This window comes from Aplysia californica, unplaced genomic scaffold, assembly GCF_000002075.1.
Source record: "Aplysia californica isolate F4 #8 unplaced genomic scaffold, AplCal3.0 scaffold00247, whole genome shotgun sequence".
Taxonomy (NCBI): domain Eukaryota; kingdom Metazoa; phylum Mollusca; class Gastropoda; order Aplysiida; family Aplysiidae; genus Aplysia; species Aplysia californica.
In genome coordinates this window covers 277,310-283,908 of record NW_004797517.1, presented here as the reverse complement: position 1 = coordinate 283,908, position 6,599 = coordinate 277,310, and positions in this window count along the sequence as shown.

The following is a 6,599-nucleotide window of genomic DNA, read 5'->3' as shown; positions in this document are numbered from 1 at the left end:
AGGGGGGGGGGCTGTCTGATAAAGACTTCTATGAACTGTTCATGTTTTGATACCCATGTTGACAAGTCACGATACACAGTGTATTATTATCAGAGCTGGTTGTAACAGAGTACAAGTACATTATACTTGTACTTGCGTTACAATTTTCGGTACTTTCACTGTACTCCGGTACATTTTAAGAACCAGCACTTTTACTGTACTCCAATACTTTTTATAAAAGTACTTTTGAGTATTTTAAAAGTACATTTTGAGTAGTTTTGAAGCTTAATGAAAGAGTAAGTGCCGGCATTTCTGATCATAATTTACGGGAACAAACACCCGGGCGGGCACAGCCGATCAACCAAGAGTTAAAAAGTTGAGATCAAAGAACTGCCCGTCGCGTCAAAGATCAGCCACTCTTGTGAATGTGATCACAAGCGTTGTAAAACTCCGTGAAACGGTACAATGATCCCCAGACGGGATCACACCGAGGTGTGAACTGACCGATGCGTTTCTTTTCCCCAAACATCGCACTCGCATCTGAGCTAGCCACCTGAAGTTAATCACTCGCTGGGTGGGTAGGGCGCCTACAAGTTCGCTCCTGGCAGGATCACATCGAACTGCGAACTCTTCCCTGACCATTGAAGTTTAAGGCAGTTTTTCTCGATTCCCCAATTTGCGAGACAGCCTGAATTTTAATTGGTGTGGTCACAGCGTAATGGTACGTAACGACAAAGGCTGGGGGACTCAATCAGAGATGGAAGGCTTCAATTTTTGGACAGGTAAAGGGGAGGGGCAACTGGATAAACGTAGATTAAGATCTCGAGACGAATGCTAATGAGTGTACGGTATAATATTAAGGCATGCCTCATGCCACCATGCTACTGTGATTGGTCTTCAAGGTTGACCACTCTTTGCTTGCCCTATGTCATAAATCCACCCAGGGTACACGTCAGTTCATGGGTCACTGTAGATTCTTCCTTGGCTTCGTCGGCTAAGATCCCGTATTTCCCTTGCTCCCGAGCACTGGGATTTTAGGCGGAGACTACTGTAGTAGAGAATTTTTGGTTACACTACACTTACTAGACCAGGAAATTACATGTAGGCCTATTTTGGTTTGCTGTGGGCGCCGTGGACTACACAGTGTGACAAAAATCTGTCTTACCACTATTATAATCAATTGAAACTGAAACTGAGTTCTAAATGTACATCAATCTAACAATTTTTTAGGCTACCTAAATTTGTTTTAAACTTTTTTTGTGTGGTTTGTGCTTAAGGCTACCTTGATTCCTTGAGGATTAGTTTAATATTATGAAAAATTCAATGCACGTTTCCATTTTAAAAAAATTTTTTGCTGGCCATTTTCATCAATCGGAAGCGTTCATCAATTATATATTTTCTTAAGAGCAACTTTGTCTCTACATTTTCCAATTTGGATACTTTTCCTACTTTCCGACCTCTTGGGATGACTTACATTTGATCATATTGTCTTGCTCAAACAAGTTCTATTCATAATATCACTTACTCACTAGTTGCGTCTGTTTGTTTGGGGTTTGTTTTTTTCAATTTCACGGACCATTACGTTCAGTGCGTATATATTCAAATACTTTGTATACTGTTTACATTATTAGTAATAAATGGCTTAATTTGTCAAATATACTAGATATGTTATTCAATATGATGTTTTGCATAAGCGCTGAAGTGTTTTAGCATATTAGGCTGCAGAAAGTACTCAAATGTACTCATAATTACTTTTTTAACGCAGTGGCTACGTTCACGGCGCCGTGAACGTAGCCACTGCGTTTTTCTAAAGTACTTGTGCTCAAGCACATTTTACAGGAAAGTACTTTTACTGTATTTTAGTACAGTACATATTTTAGATTTTACTTTAAATGTGTACTTAAGTACCTTTTTAAAAGTACTTTAACAGCTCTGATTATTTTAGCCTACCAGTACAGGTAGTTAACAAATCAAGAAGGCGGTGGGTTGAATGTTAGGGGTAGAGAAAAAAAAAGAAATAACAAACTAACAAATAAAAACAGTTGGCTTGCCGAGTAACAGAGGATTATAGTACAGACAGGAGTGAAAATCTTACTATGAGATCCTGCTGAAAGGATAAGTTATTAAAACATACCACAAAGTATTGAATTTGACACAATGATTGCATGATTCAAGGGGAGTGTCATTACTAGCTTTCGAGTGTTATGGTGAACCTAAAGGGTTATAATTATAGAGCAAAAGATAGTCAAAATCAGCTATAATTTAACTGATTGCTAACAATGCTGCCTTTGTAAATGAATAATCATTAATTGAGCCAAGTAATTTTGTTTTCTTTTTTTTTTAACGCGAAGTGCAACCCCCCAATTTATTTTAACTATTGAAAAAGGTAACAATAATCCTTTGTCTTTTAAAATGGGATAAAAATGTACAAACTGTATTGAGGTGCAAATACTATAGTCTTAATTGTTGGCTTGTGTCGTTGGGTTCCTTAGCCTATAATAATAATAATAATAATAATAATAATAATAATAATAATAATAATAATAATAATAATAATAATAATAATAATAATAATAATTTTTAAACTGTTATCTCACCCACTGCTCCAATAATAATAACAATAATTTTTAAAGCGTTATATATCTCACCCACTGCTCCTCCCCTTTACCTGTCAAGTATTTATTTATTGTTTTCCTTAATCTCTGACCGAAAGCACCGCCCGCTCATATTCAGGTCGTAACTCATCTTTGTTTTGTAAACGCACCAATTAAAATTCGAAGAATGAAAGGCTGGCTCAACATTACACTAAAGGCGATCGGACAGTCATAGAGTACAGGCGCAAAATCTGTCCCGCAAATTTGGATGCACACCTGACAGATGGTCAGAGAAACAAAAGCATCTTGAAGAAGTCACAGTTCGATGAGATCCCATCAGATGCGGCCTTGTTGGCCCTGCCTACCGAATCACGCCTTGCTGTAGTTCGATGTTCGGAGAAATCAAAGGCGTTGAAAAGTTCACACGTGGGTGTGATCCTTTAATTGTATTGTAAGGCCCCTTTGCGACTGTACGGCGATACCAACTATTACTAATCAGTCAAATTGTAATCCCTCCCCCTAAAGTGTGGCATCAAAGCTTTTTGTTTTTCTTTTCAAACTATAATAATAATAATAACGAAGATCATTTCTATAGCGCCCACTCCCGTGTAAACCCAGCTCAAGGCGCTTTACATAAAAGCATGTACGAACAATATTCACTCACGCGACACACACACACACACACACACACACACACACACACACACACACACACACACTAACACACACATACACACACACACACACACACACACACACACGCACGCACACACATACACGCACACGTGTGCACACACACGTGTGCACACACACACATGCACGCCAAACACACACACACACACACACACACACACACATCTACTTGCTTATCACACGCGCACGCTTACACATCTTTACGAAATGAACACATTCACATACATAAAATAATATACACAATGCAATTCGCAAAATACATAATGGATACATAGTATAGTCATTTACATAACATTGTACTGAACATGAATCTACTGACATAAAAAAGATGCCATTAAATGTGCCTTTAAAGATAAAAAAAAAAAATTAGACACAGATGTTGTATATCTCAAAGGTTGGGGAAGAGAGTTCCAAACTGATGGAGCAAGGTGGGCAAACGATATTTCAGCTGATTTTTTTACCCCCTTTTTTTAGGAACTCTTAAAAGACATATCGCCTGATCTTAGTGATCTAGATGGAACATAAATCTGGATGAGATCACTAAGATATGAGGGAGCTTTGTTATTGACACAATTAGGACATACTGAAATTGTATATATATATATATATGACATTCTAGCTGACACGGGAAGCCAATGCAACGTTCTTAACATGGGGGTAATGTGATCCCTCTTTTATTTCTTTAGTACAAGCCTAGCAGCATGATTTTGAAAACGTTGTAACTCGTGAAGAGTGGTATTTGGTAAGTTAGCTAATAAAGCATTGCAATATAATCGATGCGTGAAAACAAGAAAGATGACTCGAGCGTTTTCAACGAGTGTTCATTCAAAAACATAGACATATGACCAATTCTACGCAATTCACAAAATAAAATGGTACATAAATACATGTAATGGACATGAAGTTCCATTGACAATTTTGAATCAAAATACACTGCCAGATTTTTTGCTTTATCAGTAAAATACAGTTTTTCATTGTCAGTACAAATATGATCAATGTATATTGGGATATGGCTTTTCTTTGGGTTACATAAAAGAATTTCAGTTTTATTTTCAGTTTTATAAGCTGGGGCTTAATAATATTATCAATCATCCACTTTTTTACATCATCAATGCACACCTAGGCAAAGAGCTTAGAACTAATGGAGAGAGAGAGAGAGAGAGAGAGAGAGAGAGAGAGAGAGAGAGAGAGAGAGATTGTGATCAACTGACGGGATGACGGATAGAATGACAGGGAGAAAAAAAATATTAAATTCTGTGTGTGATACGGACTGTTCTAGGCACCTGAGAAAGCCTAGGGACTGTTCACTCATGTAGGAGTTTTATGTTATAATATAGCTAGTTTAAAAATTAAAAAGATCGGCCATAAAATTATCAAATGTACCAAATTATAAAGATGATCTTTCAAGACGCTAAAAGATTTACTTATAATAAGAAATGGTGAAAATGTATTTTTTAAACTGAATTTAAGATATGACTGCATGATTCTAGGCGTGTGCCATAACTAGCTTTATACTTTATGTGTAAGGAACAGCGAACACAAAAGAGGGTCGATGCCAGCTTTATCTGATTGCTGACAGTATTATGTCTTGGTCTATAAATAATAGTAGGCCTATTATTGATTACAATAATTTTGTTTCCTGTTTTTCTCAAAGTGGAGAGCACAATAATTTCAAAAATAAAAAAAGAGAGATAACAGCACCTTTGGACTTTTCGAATGAGACTTTGTTGGCTCTACCTAACGAATCATGCCTTGGCTGTAAGTTCAGGCGGTAGGCTCTTATTGCGAGTTCCATGTTCGGAAAAATCAAAGACGTCGATGAGGAGTTCACGCCTGGGCGTGATCCCTTTGTCGTAAAATCCTTGCGTCTGGAGCAAACTTGTACCTCTCTTCGAGATTTAGAGCGGAGATGTGATCCCATGCATGAGCATGGATGACCTTTGAAGGGTGGGTTTTTTTGTTCAGTAAAGTACGATAGGGAAAGCAGCGTTTTTAGTCCCTTCACACTCCAGAGGGGGATAATTTATCTTAGGGATGACTAGTGTAGTCACATTTGTTGTTGCTTTGTTTGGTTTATTTTTTAACAGCAGAATCTTAAGTGAACCGGAATGATAAATTGTGGGATCTTAGGTGAAGATTACAACAATAGACTTAGATCTAAACCGAGTATAGTTCTATCAAACAAGACTCAAACTCTTATCTACCCACCCTACCCCCTACCCTCATCTGAATATGGTTTGGGGTTTCTTTAACATAGAAGATATTCATCGTTATAGTTGTTGGGTATTGATTAGATATTTTAATGGTGCCTCTCAATATCTACATTTAGACAACAGTAAAGTAGCCTTATAGTAATTAGGAGATGAATGGGCTTAAAAACATAAAACAAGTCTGACTGACTGATTGAACTCAATACGCTAAGGTGTGTTGTATGATAACATGATACATGTAGAAACCTACACTCTAGATTTTGTCCCGTCAAAATAAAGGTCTGCTGCGCATAGCATGTAATTTACACACACAATGGAAAGCAATATACTTTAATTAAAATGTATAATATAGATATAAGAAAAAAGGTTTTATTCCGATATTAGGCAAGTCAATGTAAAAATGTATTCCACCTGTGTTGTGTTTAAGTGTAAGAACCGATATGATGCTGCAGTGGACAAAAGTTTTCACAGGTGTTGTTTTCCTTTTAAAAAATCTGAATGGAAAGTGTTTTTATGCCCCCAGCGACACAATTTAGATCATTAACATTTATAGAGGCTGGCTCCGGCGCTACCTGCCAAGGCCAACCCGGGCAGAAAGGGATACACTGTAACAACACCCCAGAAAAAAGACCGAGAGTGTTTTTTTTGGTTCCCCACCATGATCGAGCCCAACAAGGGGACACATTGCTCGAATGACCAGAGCTGTGCCAGGGATACTCCGGAGCTATACTCTCCACGAGAGCGCACAAGACCCTCCTGTCAAGATTGACCCAGGGCTTGAAGTAGTTTCAACTCCCAACCGATCGAGTGGCATGGGCCGTGCCACCCTCCCGTGTAAGAGGAAAACCTGGGCGAAAGAGGTGTGTTAGCGAGTCCGTAGACTAATCTCTCGCCAACCGCCAAGTACCCTGTTTCAGTGTTCCCCCCACACGGGTCGCACCTCACAGTCAACAAGGCGCCCACTCTGTGGGATGGGTGACCTCTCTTTTTTGCTGCACCTGAGGTTAGCGGTGGGAGAAAATATAGAAGAAGAAAGAAAGGAGGAAGGAGAAAAGGAAGAAGCACCAAAGTCGGTGTCGCATCCGGATCCCAGAGGGTTGGGATCCGTGTGCGACACCTCGTC